A 17,500-nucleotide genomic window follows, 5' to 3' on the forward strand; every position below is an offset into this window, starting at 1 on the left:
GGACTTTCCAAATAAAGTCATTTTCCTTGCCTCAACATCTTGTCTCTCAACCTAAGTGGCAAGTAGGAGTGTGTCATGTTGTAACAGGACCCCAATCCCTTTTTCTGACTTCCTGTTTCTCAATGTGATTTTCCATACACGTGTTCCCATCATGATGTACAACATTCTGCCACTCTCACCAAAGGCCAGCTGATCCCCACCGACAGCCCTGGCCACTTAATCTTGAATTCTGAATCTCCCAAACTGTGAACTAAATAAATCTTTTACCTTCATAAAGTTAACCACCTCAGGTATTTTGTTATGGTTATGAAAACTACCTAATACATGAACTCCTTTAAGTGACCACTGAGTACTCCTGAATGTGTTGCATGCATAAATAAACTCCTTTTCTCTTGCTAATTTGTCTTTTATCAGTTTAATTTGCAGATCCCCAGGTACTAATCATAAGAGGGTAGAGAAAAATATTTTTCTCCCCAAAAGTGGATTAGTGGTTTGTGCTGAATCTTCTCCCCACCTCCCTCAATATTTGGGATTGAGCCCAGGGGCACTTTACTACTGAGCTACATCCCCAGTCCTTTTTTATTTATTTTGAGACAGGGTCTTACCAAGTTGCCAAGGCTGGCCTCGAACTTTTGGTCTTCCTGCCTCAACCTCATGAGTAGCTGAAATTACAAGCATGTAATACCACACCCAGCTTAAGCTGAATCCTCCAGTTCTCAACAGAGCCCTTAAGTCCTCACCTAATACTTCCAACCGCTTGATCCTAAGATGGCTAAACCTGTCTCACTAGGCCCCTGGAAGTTGTCCCAGATCCTAGCCTTGTTCCACTTCCATCTTTACTAAGTTTCTTCAAACCTTAGAAAAGGAACTACCTGGGGACATGGCCTTGAGCCAAAACCTATTGTTTTTTCCTCAGCACTTTCTCAGTTCTACATTTTTTTATCTTTCTAGAATCTAGAGCCTATACTAATGTCTCAAGTCCAGAGAGTGGTGACCTTTGTCTGACCTGACCGCAAGCCCAGTCCCCTTCAAAATCTCACAAACAGCCAGGTACAGTGGTGCATGGCTATAATCCCAACTACTGGGGAGGCTGAGGCAGGAGGATCACAAGTCCAAGACCACCCTGGGGCAACTTAGTGAGATCTCAAAAAATAAAAATAAAAAAAACTGGAAGTGTGGCTCAGTAGTAGAATGCCACTGGGTTCAACCCCGCCAGCGCGCATGACACACACACACACACACACACACACACAGTCTCAGAAGCAAAGCAATTTATGGAATAGTTTTCAGTTTTCCAATGACCCAGTGTATACTTTCTAAATCAGATACTCCCATATTCCCAAAGGGCAAAGGTCCATTCTCAGAGATAGTGTTGCTTGACCTTAAAGGAGAAAAGGAAAATGTGCCTAAGGGCCCTCTAATAAGTGTGGCTGCTCTCTGAATCTACTACTAAGCTGGTTCTTGCGTGTCACACCACCATCTCACTGTGGAACCTGCCAGGTCCCAAGCTGAGCCCAGGCTCCTTAAAGGCTGCTTGGAGCTACCCCACAAAGACACAGCTGAAGCTTTGAAATTACCATGTGTAAAGGCACAAATTGCATTCTTAGCCCAGGATGAGGGTGGCCCTCCTCCTCTGCGGCTGTCTGGGGTGTAGAGGAGGGGTTCATTCCTATGCAGTGTTGAGTGTTTGGGCATGTAAAGTTAAGCACAGGTGAGGCATCCAGGAATCTGGAAATAAACTGCCCATGAGTAAGTGGATCCATACAGAGAGATGTGAAAGTCAACAGTGCTAAGGGGGCAGCATAAAAATAGGGGTGTTTCTTTCAGGTCAGGGCAGACCCAGGGAGAAGGCAAAGCTTGGTGTCTTTGCTGCTCAGCGGTGCAAAGACACACTCCCCAACCTCTGCCCCTTTGGGTTAGTTTGTATTTGTAGTTGAAGGATTAAAAGGGGCTGGAGGGAACCACAAAGTTTGCATGCCACTAGTCATCAAGATAACACGAAGACATGAAGGAATCGTGGAGTTTCAAGTCCTCCAAACTGGCATTGAACCTGGCCCTGCCATTTTTGTAGTGGGATCAGCTACATAAAGTGCAAGTCTCTTTGTTCAGAAATGATTAAGAATTTGGGAGCATGGCTCAGTAGTAGAGCAGAAACGATTAAGAATTGTGTCCAGCATGGTGGAACGCTCCTAGAAACACAGCAGCTCTGGAGGCTGAGGCAAGAGGATGGCAAATTCAAGGCAAGCCTGGGCAACTCAAGGAGAACTTGTCTTAAAATAAAACAAAAAGGGCTGGGGATGTAGCTGTGTGGTAAAGCACCCCTGGGTTCAATCCTCAGTATCATGTCAGGGAGTGGGGGAAGAAATTCTGGAAGGTCTCCCAACACCCTTGACCTTCAGAATTAGCATCCATCCCGGGCTCCTGCCTTCCTGGAGTGATGGCCCCCTACTGGCTGCCCAGCACCTCCCAGGGCACTTTCCACAGTGCTGCCCTGGACTCCCCCACAATCCCTTTCTTACGCACCCCAAGCCTCCTTTATCCCTGCTGCATCTGTCAAAATCTCTTCCTACAATTCTTCCCCAAGGTGACCACCGGTGGCCACATTTTTTTTTCTTTTGTACTGAGGGTTGAACCCAGAGGCACTTTACCCCTGAGCTACATTCCCAGTCCTTATTTTTTGAGACAAGATGTAGCATGTAGCTGAACTGCCCAGGCTGACCTAGAACTTGCGATCCTCCTGCCTCGGGCTCCCAATTTGCTGGGATTACATGCATGCCCCACTGTGCCTGGCCCAGCAGCCACATTCAATGGCATCGTGCTGCTCACTTCTCATGAAACAAGCCCTATATCCTAAACATGGGACATTCCCTCCTTTGCCATCTCCCAAAGGACAGGCCCATTGGTGATGCCCTGAGCCATGACTCTCTATACCAGGTTTGTAGGCCCCGCCCAGGGGATTAAGTATGGATCCCAGCCAACTCTCCCCTCCCCTCCTCCCATTGAGCCCCTCTATTTCTGCTCTTCCAGCAAAACTCCTTCCCTTACAACCTTGGCTGCAGCCTGTCCCTCCCCATGCTCACTGACCACCCTCATCTTCACCAAATCGTGTACCCATTTCACAGTCGGGAGGAAGAGGCACAGAGGTTTCCAGGCTCTGAGATCAAAAAGTAGAGTCTCTTGGGCGCTGACTCCCCTGGAGAGAAACCCTTCTGCTGTCACGGCCGGCAGCTCCCAGCACCCACCTCCCTCAGCCCACTAGCCTGCGGCAGGGGGCAGGGGGCAGGGGGCAGGGATGCGGGCACCCCCGCCCAGGCAAGCCCCGGAAGCTGTGACAGCCTCCCCAAGAAGCTTTCAGATGGAGCTGTTTTTAGAAGAGGAGAGCGTGTGACAGAGAGGCCACAAATGGGGCTCTTTGTCGGGGAAAGCATAAATACACATTTAACTGCCAATGATGTTAACTCATTAGCCCTGGCTGGGCAGCCGTCCTGCTCCTAGCCCCTGAGCCAGTCCACACCAGGCCGGCTGGCACGGAGCGTGGGCACGCAGCCTTCCTGCTCAGGCGGCGACGACAGCAGCATCCTGACATGGAGCAGATGCACATTCCCAGGGAGACCAGGTCCCAAGACCTTGGCAGGGACCCCCGCAGCTGCCCATCTCCAGCAAGCTCATCAAAAGGTGGTGAGGCGTGGGAGCCGGGCCCTCGGGGGGCCACCATGGGACCCGCCAGGCTGCCATCAGGTCTTGGCAGGAAGAGAAAACTTTTTGCTCTGAGAGAGGGCGGAGAGAAAGGCAGTGCGGCCTTATAGGCCAACCCCTGCCAGTCTTCGGGGGTGGAGAACAAAACCCTTTTCTCTCTAGGTCCTTGAGCCCTCTGCCAGGCTGCACCATTGATTGGTTCTTTCCCAGCTCCCTTGGCACCGGGAGGTGTGGCAGTCAGAACTGCCCAGTGCTCATTGAGGAGAGGCCCTGAATGGGCACATCCAGGAGGCCCGCCAGAGCCTGCCCCCTAAGGAGACTGAGGCACGGGCTTTGCATTCAGAGAGCCCTGTATTCACCACCCAGCTCCTTAACGCTGCACCGGTGGGGTCCCCTTACTACGGGGATGGGGCATGTTCATAAAAATGGCAAGGTGCAGAATGCATGGCTAGTGTGCCACCATTCAAAGAGGAGGGGCGTTTGCCTATGTGTGCATAAAGTGGAAGAATAAACAAAAGATGAGCTCTTTGGATTTCCTCTAGGAAGGGAAACTGGGCAGACAAGGAACAGGGGAGAAGCAAGACTTTTCAAAGTACAGTCTTAGTTCAAGAGAGCCTCAGTTTCCTCATCTGTAATATGGGATAATAAGGCAAACAAGCATAATAGCTAAATCTTTTGAGTAGTCATCCCTCAGCATCCATAGGGATTGGTTTCCAAGACTCCCTCAACTACCCAAATCTGAGAATGCTCAAGTCTCCTATGTGAAAGGGTATTCTATTTGCATACAAACTATGCATATGCTCCCATATACCATTTTTTGAAGAGGTATTGGGGATGGAACCCACAGCCTCATGCATGCCAGGCAAGTGCTCTACCATTGAGCAAGACCCCAAGTCCCCTTGGGGACTATTTTAAATTTTAAGTCATTTTAAAATTTAGTTTTGAGATAGGGTCTTGCTAAATTGCTGAGACTGGCCTCAAACTTGTGGTCCTCCTTCCTTGGCCTCTCAAGTCACTGGAATTATAGGCTTGCATTTTTACATCCAACAATTTGTCCTCTTTTATTTATTTATTTACTTTTTTTTTTTGTACTAGGACTTGAACTCAGGGGCACTTAACCATTAAGTCACATCCCAGCGCCCCCACCCCCTTTTATTTTTTATTTTAAGGTATTGCTAAATTGCTGAGGCTGGCTTCAAACTTGCAATCCTCCTGCCTTGCCCTCCCAAACTGCAGGAATTACAGGCATGCACCACCACACCTGGCTGTCCTCTTTTAAATGTTAGTTCTATGGACCAGATTACTTAACAAATCTTCTATAGAGGTAAGCTAGCAGCCAAGAATTTGGCTATATTAGAAGTAAAGAATTCAGCTGGCATGGTGCAGCCCTCCTGTAATCCCAGTGATTTGGGAGGCTGAGGCAGGAGGATTACAAATTCAAGGCTAGCCTCAGCAATTTAACAAGGTCATAAGCAACTTAGTGAGACCCTGTCTCAAAACAAAAAATAAAAGGCTGCAGATGTGGCTCAGTGGTTAAGCACCCTTGGGTTAAATCCTTAGTACCAAAAAAAAAAAAAAAAAAAAAAAAAGAAGTTAAGAATTTAGAGAAAGCATAAAACAGAGCACAGACTCAAATTTCTTTTTCAGAGCATTTTGGTTCTGAGGGAGGCTGATTGAGCACCATCTAGGTTTTATTCACCCCAAACTCAAACTGAATGCCTTAGCAAACCAGTTTCTCTCTCTGTTCCTTAGGATTCCACATCTACTAGCTGTGTGACCTTCAAGTTACTTAACCCCTCTGTGCTTCAATGTCCTCATATATAAAAGTAAGGAATAGTACTAATAATGCCCGTATCCTAGAGTTATTGTGAGAATTAAATTATTACCATATATAAAGTGCTTAAAACCATGTCTGTACTTGTCAATGCTAAAGATGTTATTCTCATTCTCAGAAAAGGGTAGTGTGATAATGAAAAGCTGGGCAGTCCTGGCTGTAAACCCCCTCTGTTGACTATGAGCTCTGTGACTTTGAACCTGGTCTCTCAAGAAACTCCTTTTCTGTGCTGCAAACCAGACCATGGAGCTGATAAGCTTCAGGACCCATTTCTGGCAAAAGCTCTGCACCTAATTTTGTACATATAATGTATATAATTCCTATTTATTTATTTATTTGTACTGGGGATTGAATCCAGGGTGAACCAAGTTCTACCGCTGAACTACATCCCCAACACTTTTCATTTTGTATTGAGACTGGGTCTCTTTAAATTGCTCAGGCTGGCTTCAAACTCACAATCCTCCTGCCTCAGCCTCTCAAATTGCTGGGCTTCCAAGTGTGTGCTGCTGCACCTGGCTGCAATTTAACCTTTTTAAAGAGGAACACACTCCTCAACCTTGTAAGGCTCAGGATGTCATAAAACCTGGATCCACCTTAATAAGAGGAATAAAATAATAGTACACATCAAAGGATGTAGTTATAAAGTTTAAACAAGATGATATATTTAATGACTTAGTGTCTAGCATGTAGAAAACACTATGCAATATATCATAGCCACTTCTTCAGAACATATAAGAGTAGAAATTACGTTCCTCCTCTTCTTTCTTCATATGGACAACCACATCAGGAAACGCAGTTTACAAAACCCCAAATTTTGGAAGACAGGATGAACCAGCATTTGATATCTCTAGCTATAAAAACGACTCACTGGTCTGGCACAGTGTTGTGCTCCTGTAATCCCAGCTACCTGGGAGGCTGAGGCAGTAGGATCACAAGTTCAAGGCCAGCCTGAGCAACTTAGAGAGACCCTGACTCAAAATAAAATTTGAAAAAGGGCTGGTGATATAGCTCAACAGAGGAGCACCAATACATTCAATCCCCAGTACAGAAAAAAAAAAAATAGAGAGAGAGAGGAAGAAAGAAGGAAGGGAGGGAGGGAAAGGAAAGAAAGGGAAAGGGAAGGAAGGAAGAAGAGACTTGCTGGAGCAAGTGGTAGAGCACTTGCCTACCATGCATGAAGCCCTGGATTCTATCCCCAGTACAGGAAGCCAGAAGAGCCTTCTTATTGGATAGCTGAGGGCTCCACCTTCCCAGCTAGACCTAGTTCTGAGCCTCATACTCCTCTAACTTCAGTTTACCTCAATTCAATCCTTCACTTGGAAATTCCTAGAATTTCTGCCTGATCCTCAACAAAAGCCTGCAACACAACAGATCACAGCTGGAGATAGCATTTCCTGCCTCCTTCTCCTGGCCTGGCAAGGAGAGGAGCTGGCCTTAGATGAGGATGAGGGCCCTGAATCCAATGGCTTTCAGGCCCTAAGTCTAAGGGACAGGGCACAATGATCAGAATTGTACACTGTGGTTCTGGGCATCTGGGATGGATATCTCCACTGGTCTTTGAGGGCCCCTGAAGCATCTTCCCATTCCCAGCTTCTGCTAGGACAGCTCCCAGGAGGGCCCTGTAGCCGGATGTTCCAAGATGCTAGAGGACCTGGCTTGAGTCCAGAAGTCTCCTGAAATCCTGGGTCAATCTCCAGTTCCCTGTGGACACTCCTTGTGTCTGCCAAGAGCGGAAGCCTGGCTGACCACATCCTTTTGAACGCTGTAGAGTCCAGAGCCATCCTTAGTCCCAGCATAAGGTCCAGAACTGCCCGTGGCCCAGCATACTCTGAGCTCACTTCAGCCCCGGGAGGCAGGGTGGGGATGTCCCTTTGTCAGGTAGTAGCTAGCAATGAGCAGTGAGATGCATGGCAAGGTCACAGGCGTTCTTTAAATTCCTTCAGGGTCAGGTCTCAAAATGGCTGAGAAAGCAAAGGATGGCAGTTAATTTGTAGAAAATAAACAGAAGCAAAGGAGCTAATTGGAAAATACATCAAAAGAAAAGGATTAATGGGACTAACTCTTGACAGGGTCCATTGAGGTTGGTGTAAAGCTAGGAATTATGGCTATAGGTGTCTCCATCTGTCTGAGAAGGAAGAGTCCTTTAGTAGTGTAGGCGCACTAAGGCAACTTCTGACCACTACTGACCCCAGTGCCCACATTAATAGGATTGACTTATAGACAAAGCCCCCCGCTGCCACTAAATAGGATGGCCACTATGACAGTTCCAGAGAGGATCAACTAAGGTCAAAAACTCCATGCGAGGGAGGAGTTGAACACCCGACTGGCAAAGAGTTACAGAAGGTGATCCCCAGTTCTCCTGGCAAACATCAAACAATAATAAATCAGCATTGTCTCTTTTTTCTGCCCCTTCTCTTGAGAGTGCTCCCTGCTCGAGCCTCACACTTTCACTTATAATAAAGTTCTCTTGCATGGCTTCTGCTGTCTGACTTTAAATTTTCTTCTGTCGGATCACAAGAACCGAGGTTTGGAGTGCAACTTCATGGTAGCTAACTCTTGAAGCATGCGCTTTGAGAGCCAGTGGCTACTCAATAAATTACCACCACCACCCCAGAAGCTTCTAACAACAAAATTTGGTTTTTCAGAGTTCTCAATCCAGAACTCAAAATCAAGGTATCTGGTTGAGCCAAGTTCCCTCAGAAGGCTCAAGAGAGAGAATCCTTCCCTGCCCTTCCCAGTGGCTCCAGATGTCCCAGGCTTGTGGCTGCATCACTCCAAGCTCTGTTCCTGTCTTCACAGGACCTCCCCCTCTTCTTTCTCCTCTCCCCATTGACCCCCCTTCTCCTCCCTGTGTGTCTTCTCCTCTTTGGCTCTATCATTGTTAGATTACCCACCTAGGTAATCCAGGTTCATCTCTTCATCTGAAGAGCCTTAATTATATCTGCAAAGACTTTTCTCCCAATAAAATCACAAAGATTCTGGGAATTAGAACATGGACATACATGGTACATGAACATGTTCCATGCTCCCCTTTCCACAACCTATTATAAGGAGAGAATTGAATGAAGGAAATAAGGAGAGAGGAGAGGGAGCTCAATAGCAACACAGATTTATTCAGGACAAACCTGTGGAGGGGCTCCAGTGTAGACTGAGACTCATGTCTGCTTACAGCCTCAGGTAGTTGTAGGGGCCTGAGGACAGCAGAAATTTTTGCAGTTAGGCCATTGCTAGGGGGTTGTCAGGAAAAGGTCCTTGTGGTAGTCACCTCTACTCTTTGAGGTGGTTGCTGTTCCATGTCCAACCAGAATTTCAGTCCCACATAATAATTTCCTTTCTTTGTGTGATAATGGAGTATTGCTTGGGGTGACTTTTGTTCTAAAATGGAGGATATGTTTCAAAATGGTGCTGCCCGTGTCAAGTTCTTCCTAATGCCTATGAGGAAGTTCTTGTTTTTTTGTTTTTGTTTTTTTAATATTTGTTTTTTAGTTATAGGTAGATGCAATATCTTTATTTTAATTTTTATGTGGTGCTGAGGATCGAACCCAGTGCCTCACGCATGGTAGGCAAGCGCTCTACCTCTGAGCCACAACCCCAGCCCAAGTTCTTGTTTTTTATAGATCAAGAACTCAGGCTGAGGGCTGGGTTGTGGCTCAGCAGTAGAGTGCTTGCCTCATATGTGCAAGGCCCTGGGTTCAATCCTCAGCACCACATAAAAATAAATAAATGAATAAATGAAATGAAGGTATTGTATCCAACCACAACTAAAAAATAAATATTTTTTTAAATTAAAAAAAAAAAAGAACTCAGGCTGAGTGCAGTGGCACATGGCTATTATCCCAGCAGGAGGATGTTGGGGCAGGAGGATCACGAATTCAAAGCCAGCCTCAGTAACTTAACAAGACCCTGAGCAACTTAGCGAGACCCTGTCTCTAAATAAAATATTAAAAAGGTCTGAGGATGTGGCTCAACGGTTAAGCACCACTGGGTTCAATCCCAGTACCAAAATAAGTAAATAAAAGAACTCAGGCAGTCAAGGGGGTTGGCCCAGGTCACACAGACAGGAGGGGGTACATCCACTATAGCATAGGGTCCTTCTCCTCTGTCCGGGGCCTCAAATACATGAGTCCTCCCTCAGTGATGGGCGGGAGGGGGTGTTGGGATTATGGGACACAATAAGCCAAACTTGTCAAACAACATCACCACTCCGTACATACCTGGGCATTTTTTATGGAACAACTGAAATAACATGAGATGGACAATGAGGGTGGCCTGGAGGGTAGTGTAAGGATCCAGGAGGTGGGAAGGGCAGGCACGATGCAGAGACGGTCCCCTCACTCCTGCTGTGGCCCTGCCCTGGCAGGCCCTGCACCTGGTACTTCTGCCTGCCTTCTTCAGAAATGGCATGGCACCACTCTACATGGGGAAACTGAAGCACAGAGACATTAAAATTAGGGTCCAAATTATGCATTAAAAAAAAATCAAACCAAGGATTTGGGAATGTAGCTCAGTGGTAGAGTGCCTGCCCAGCACATTCCAGCACCAAAAAAAAAAAAAAGAAAAGAGGAAAAAAAAAAAAAAAACCACTGTTCCTCAGTAAGTTTTGTGGCAGAATTTACAATATAACGCAGCAATTCCACTCCTAGATATATTCCCAAAAGAAATGAAAACAAGTGTTCAAACCAAAGTGTGTTTAGGGAGGCATTATTCACAGTAGCTAAAAAGTAGAAACAATCCAAATATTCTTCAGTCGATGAATGGATCAATAAAATCTAGTATTCAGCTATAAAAAGGCACGCAATAGGGCTAGGGATGTGGCTCAGGGGCAGAGCGCTTGTCTAGCATGCAAGAGGCGCCAGGTCTAATCCTGGGACGTGAAGTACTTACTACACGTTACAACATGAATGATACTAAGAAACATCATGTCAAGTGAAAGAGGACGGACACAAAAGGCAACATGTGATTTATTCCATCTGTGAAATACCCAAACTAGGCAAAGCCACAAAGGCAGAAAACAGGTTGGTGGGGCTTCAGGTGGAGCTTGGTGATAGAGTGCAGGTTTAGCGGGAGCCAGGCCCTGGGTTCAATCCCCAGCACCAAAAGGAATAAAAAAAAAAAAAAAAACCCCGAAAGAAAACAGCCTGGTGACTGCCAAAGTCCAGGGAGTGGGGGAGTGCCTGCTCAATAGGAGGGTTTGAATTCCATTTGAACTCATGGAATATTCTAGACCTATACAGTGCTGACGGTTGTACAAAATTGTGAATGACTAAATGCTACTCGCAAATTATTAAAATGGTGAATTTTACATTATGCATACTTTCCCATAATAAACAGAAAAAAAATCAAACCAAAATCACAATTCTTCTCCCACTCAAGAATGTAACTGGTGGCCGCCCCTTTCCAAGTCTGAGTGACAGAAGTCCACCTCATTTTCCACCCACCCCCCTGGAAACTCCAAATGACTTCTTTCTTTTAAAAGCAAAAGCCAAAAAAAAAAAAAAAGTGTGAGACAAAGAAACAATGAAGGAATGAAGGTAGGTAGGTATCGCTCCTGGTAAAACCCTGGGTTTTGATAACTGAGACGATAATGAGAAGGTCGGAGCATCTGAAATAACGCAAGGGTAAACAACATTAAAGAAAGAGCCGCCGACGGCATGCGGGAGGTAGAGACCCAGGAAAGGGACAGCCCAGGCGGTGGAGTCGGGGAGGCCTCCGCCTAGACAGGCCCCAGCGGGGCGCAGGCTTGAATGTGGCTGGAGGGCGGATCTGTTGTCCCTTTCTCCTCCGCCTTCAGCCTGCCCTCCCTGTACCGCCTCCCTCCTTGCGTCCACGTGAGGAGCCACCTCTCCTGTCTTGGGGCATTTCCCACCTGGCTGTGCCTGCCTGCTGGTTTTGCTCTCTTCCAAACGTGACCATGGGCCACATGCACATGAAAGTCAGGATTCCACCACTCCCTCAGCCCCCATGCTGCAGGGTGATTCTGGGAGACAGAGTGGAAAGGGCACTGGCCCCAGCCCTCCCTGGGTGACCTTGTCAGGTCCTGTAAGTTCTCATGGGCTTAGTAAAGTGCGGGGAGTGATGCCCACACGGCCCATCTTCCCTGGGTGACTGTGAACATGAAATGAGCTGCTGTGTGGGCAACTGTTAGGAAATGGAAAGGTATGTAGCAAAGATTAATTCTCACAAACGTGGGGAATGTCAAGTCCCAGCCTGACTTGGCACATTCCCCTTCTGCGGTCTGCAGTGACCTGGAAATGCTGGAGCCACCCATTCCCTTCCCCCCACCCCGGGTCTCTCTGCATCTCCTGGGCTGCTGCTCAGAAGGGTTTCCCCCCTGGCCTGGCTGGACAGGGCCTGAGCCCTTTCCCTGAGACCCAGCTCGGCCTTCTGTTGTCCTGAAGGACAAGCACCAGAGGCAGCTTTCTGGGGCACAAACTCAGCTGGGTGAGCACCCTCCCAGAGGACGAGATTTTACAAAGAAAGGTCTCAGATTTTCCAGCTCATAAATGCTTCAAAGCAAACAAATGGGGCTCTATGGTTGAAAAAGTTTGGGAAATTCTGCAACCCAAGTCTAACCTTCCTCTCTTTCCCTTTCTTCTACTTACCTCAGAAACATACAGTAAGGGAAGAGAGGATAGATAAGCAAAGAAAGACTGGAGTGAATCTGACATAGTTCTCCACACCCATGAATAAAAACACAGTGAATCCTACCACCAGGTACCTCCACAAGAATGGGACTCTAAATAAATAAGATAGGTTCCATGCTTGTATAAGTATATCAAAATGGATTCTGCTGTCATATATAACTAAAAAGAATCAATTTTTTAAAAAGAATCATAGAGTAACCTGCAAAGTTTGGGCCACAGAGTGGTCAAAGGTGTTGTTTTTATTTGGTTTTGTTTTTAAGGCGGTTTTCAAATACACACAAGGAAAAAGGATTTGTGGAATAAACCCTTTGGACCCATCAATTGCTTCAACAATTATCAACACTGAAGAAGCTGAGAGCGGATGGGATTGAGAGTCCACTGAATATCCGTATTTCAGTCCCACCATCAATTAGTGCAGGACCCTGGGCACATGGTTCCAGCTCTCTGGGTCTGTTTCCTTCTGCATAAAATGGGAATAACAGCTCATATCTGTAGTAGCTTTAAGACTCTACTTAATGCTCCAACCACAGTGAGTGCTCAATGAACAGTGATGGTCTTTGCTAGAGGTTATATGTAAGGAACTAAGATCTGGGTTTGAATCCCATCCCTTGCTGCTTTCTAGTTGTGTGATCTGGGGCAAGTAACTGACCTTCCCTGTGCTCCAGTGTTTCCTTTCTCTCTTATTTATTTATTTTTCCATCTGAATCTAGGGATTTGAAAATGCTAAGTACAAGCTCTACCACTGAGCTATGCCCCAGTCTCTCCAACATTTTCTTTTTTTATTATTATTATTTATTTTTTAGTTTTCGGTGGACACAACATCTTTATTTTATTTTTATGTGGTGCTGAGGATCGAACCCAGAGCCCCGCGCTTGCCAGGGAGCGCGCTCCCGCTTGAGCCACATCCCCAGCCCCCCTCCAACGTTTTCATAACAGAACCTGATAGGTATTTTTGTTGGGACTGAAAGAGTTGGTACATTTAGAGCATTCCGAACAGTGCTTGGCAAGTCACAAGGGCTCCACCAAGGTTGGTTTTGTTACTGTTAACACAACCTGTTGAATTTTATTTAATTTGGCATTTTGTAAATTCCATTCAACCCATAAGCATCCTCCTCTTGAAGTGGACTCCCAGAATCTGAAGTGTAGCTCAGTGTAACAGTTTATAGCAGTCAGTTTTGGAGACGTCTGCATGAAGTTCTACTTCCACCAGAAGTGTCAGATCTGTGGCCCAAGAGTGGTGTGTCCCAATTTGCTTGCTTGGCGTGTGGGCCATAGATGGCTCACAGGACACCTCAAAAGATTTCTAGGTCAAGTTGACGGAAAATGGAGATGCAAACCAGGAAAGACAGCAGGGGGCCCTCCCCCCTACCTTAGGAACCAGAGGGATTCCAGACACTGGACCTTTACCCTCCAGCCTGGCCCCTCCCAAATCCGCACTGTCACCTGGAAATTCTGGGGTGGAACAGAGAGCTTGGGATTCACGGAAGAATCCATTCCCTTACCAGCACCACTAGGTGCTGGAAGCTGGCAATGGCAGGATGTGGCTTTCCCTTACCTGGGATTTCTTTCTTTCTTTTTTTTTTGTGGTGCTGGGGATTGAACCCAGGGCCTTGTGCATGCGAGGCAAGCACTCTACTGAGCTATATCCCCAGCCTTCCCTTACTTGGGATTTCTTTTAACATACCCAGGATTTCTTTTTTTGGATAGGGTATGTCCAGATGATTCCCACATCCCCTTCCAAATTTTGCCTTTTGGGCCAGTCACAGTGGCATACACCTATAGTCCCAGTGACTTGGGAAACTGAGGCAGGAGGACCCCAAGTTTGAGGCCAGCCTCTTCAATTCATTGAGACCTTGTCTTAAAATAAAAAGGACTAGAGATGTAGCTCAGTGGTAGAGTGCCTCTGGGTTCTATCTCTAGTAAAACACACACACTCACACATACACACACACACACACACACATTTTGCCTATTTGTGATATCTATTTATTTATTTTGGTGCTGAGGATGGGAACCAGGGCTTCCTGCACACCACGCAAGCTCTCTACCACTGAGCTACACCATCAGCGCCTATAATTCTATTTCTGATCTGGAATTCTACTAGTTTAACAATCTGATTCTTTTGCCAAATGGACACAAAGAAGAAATTGGGGCTTGTGCTTCTGAAGAGCATGTCTGTCTTGTCTGCTTGCACAATTGCCTACGCCTCTGCCCGGCATCCAGATGTTTATAGCAGCCCAAAACCACAGCACTCCAACTGCCTGCTTCAGACAGCAGGAGCCAGCTCATCCCATCGGACCCCTCACTTTGTTTATTAGTAGAAAAACACACACGTACACAGAAGAAAATACCCTGCCACCAAGGTCCCAGACAGGATGAAACATAATCCAGGGAGGTGGTGACCTGGCTATCTCCCGAATATGTGCCTAGGGGAATGCCAGCAGCCCTGAGAAGGCTTGGCCTTCCTCTGACCCTGGCAAGAGTCCCAAGGACTCTCACCCCTCAGCCCAGTTCTGGACCTTTTCACTGCAGTGCCTGGTTTATCCCTGTTCTCCATGGGCTAGCTCCATGGTGTAAAATTATTTTCTTGATTGTCAGACACATTTATAAAATAATGCTGCCTCTAGCAATGTAACTTACAACCATAGTTGTAACTCTAGTAAGAAAGCCGAGCAGTTGTGGGACATTTCATGATGTTCCTCTTATCCACCGCCCCTTTCCTGTGAGAGATGGGCTTATGCTCACCAACCTTGAGATCTGTAGTGCCTTCCTGAGGACACAGTGTATCTTCCCTACCCCATCATCAGGCCTGGCCCTTGATTCAGGATAGTCCAGGAAATGAGTGTAGAAGTGACACATGCCAGCTCTGAGCAGAAGCTTTAAGAGCCATTGTGGTCAGGCACAGTGGCACACAACTGTAATTGCAGTGACTCTGAAGGCTGAGGCAGGAAGATCTCAAAGTTAAGGCTAGCAATTTAGTGAAACCCTGTCTCAAAATAAAATTTTAAAAGGACTGGGTATGTAGCTCAGTGATAAAGCACCCCTGGGTTCAATCCCCAGTTAAGAAGAAGAAGGAGAAGGAGAAGGAGAAGGAGAAGAAGAAGAAGAAGAAGAAGAAAAGAAAAATGTCACAGAAGAAGAAAGAGATGTCTCTGATGAAAGGTCCAAGAAGAACTACCAAAGAGAAAGGGGAATTTGACTCAAAACCAGCAGGGTTCTTGACATACGTGATGGAAAAGAATCTCAGTACATGCCAGTCAGAGGCCTAGACAGAAGTTTATTTAGAAAAGAAAATTCATATTCAAGGGAGAATGGGGGCAATCTCCAGGGGGTTGGTGTGAGGTGTTAATATTTATAGAAGGACAGTTGCTAGAAGCTGAGGTAGGGGTGGAGCCAGGGTGGAGCTACACATCTTTACACCAGTTTTTCCTGCCCTTATGCATTGCCATCATGTTACAAGGGTACAGGTCAAAGGCACTCCCTTTGAGACTCAGCATCATTCCTGAATTCCCAAATTCCTATCTCAAAAAGAGCCATTGTGTGTTTCTTCCAGTTCTCTTGTTCCTTCTCTTTGCCTTGGGAATACCAAGTTCCATTTGGGGCTCCTCCTTCAACTTGGGTCCTGGAATGAGAGATCACATAGAGCAGAGCTACAGCCACCAACACATATAGTGAGAAACACACAAACCACTGAGATTTGGGAGTTGTTTGTTACTGCATCAGAACCTAGTGGAAGCTGACTAACCAATATTATGTCAACATAGCACATGTCTTGCCCATTTGCCTGTCCTACCCTATTCCTGTTAAATTTGGACACCTAAAATAAACTCGGAGTACTCATTCTACTATTATTCAGCACCTCATTGGATAACACCAAACAGGAAAACATCAAGTATGTCTGAAACCAATTCTACCTAGTATTCAGATCAACAACAGCCAACTCTCAGGAAACAGCTTCACTTTTATTCAAAATGGTGAGTCATGGCCAGGAGCATTGGAAACCACCTAATAATCCCAGAGACTCTGGAGGCTAAGGCAGAGGACTGCAAATTTGAGGCCTACCTGGGCAATGTATCAAGACCCTACCTCAAAATAAAAATCAAAGGACTTGGGGGTAGCTTAATGGTAAAAGGGCTCTGGGTTCAATACTCAGTCCCCAAACAAAAGCAAACAAAACACCCACCAAAAGGTAAATTATGTGAGGCCTTCGCTATTTTCTACTCCACATGATTCTCTCTGCCTTGAAATAGAAACAATGCAAAATTCAAACCAAATTTGACATCTGGCTTTTCTGTTCCTAACCTCACCTACTGTGATGGTTAGTTTTATGTGTCAGCTTTGATAGGCTGCAGTAGTTAAAGTACAGTATTATGAATAACCTAGTTATTTAATGGAACACCGATTTAGGTGTTGCCGTGAAGGTATTTCACTGATACTTTAACATCTCCGATCAGTTGAAAGGCCTTGAGACCCAAAAGTTGTTTTCCTAGGGAAGAAGGAATTCTCTCAAGACTGCAGCACTGTCACTCTCTTGGTGGCACAGCCTATGATCCCAGCTATTGACTGGCCTATGATCCCAGCTACTCAGGAGGCTGAGCTGGAAGATGGCAAGATCAGAGTCAGAGAAACCTTGTCTCAAAAAAAAAAAAAAAAAAAAAAAAAGACTAGTACCAATTCCTGCCAAATTTCCAGCCTACAGATTTGAGATTTGCCAGCCATTCTTTAAAAATCTCTCTCTCTCCCCCTCCCTCTCTCTTTCCACTCTGCAGAACCAATCCAGGTTTTTACTATATCCCAGGTCTACACTGTCCCCTATCTGTGGGGCTTCTGGGGCAGAGGCCTTGGTTCTCAGATACTATTCACACTGGGGGTTAAAGGGGACCTTGAGGAGAAGGAAGGGTTCCCCCCTCCCTGTGCCAACAATCTGTGCACAGAGTAAGCTGGGAACCCTACCTCCGGGCCCTCTCTCCCTGACCCCCCTACTCTCTCCTTCCACGTACACCCCTCACTTCACTTCTTTTCCCCTTTAAGGCTACTCTTGAGTGTGATTTATCCTAACTACCTCAGTATAAAAACAAGCTCACTGATTAAAGACTTCCTGGCAGCCTGGCCTCTCTCAGGGACATCCCTCGGGCTCTATCCTTTCCTTCTTCTCCTTTCCTCCCATCCTTCCTTTTCCTCCTCACTCCTTCCTCCCCTCCTTTTCTGTCATTTCCATATAATTGAGGACCCAGAGGACAGAGAGACTATTCTAGGAGCTGATGGTAAAGAACAGGGCAGGAAGCAGCCCAAACCCTTGGGGTGGAAACACAGGAGCAGGTCCAGG

The sequence above is a fragment of the Marmota monax genome, unplaced genomic scaffold (assembly GCF_021218885.2).
Source record: "Marmota monax isolate L192 unplaced genomic scaffold, Marmota_monax_Labrador192_F-V1.1 WCK01_AAM20220418_F8-fsc00005, whole genome shotgun sequence".
In the NCBI taxonomy this organism is placed as follows: domain Eukaryota; kingdom Metazoa; phylum Chordata; class Mammalia; order Rodentia; family Sciuridae; genus Marmota; species Marmota monax.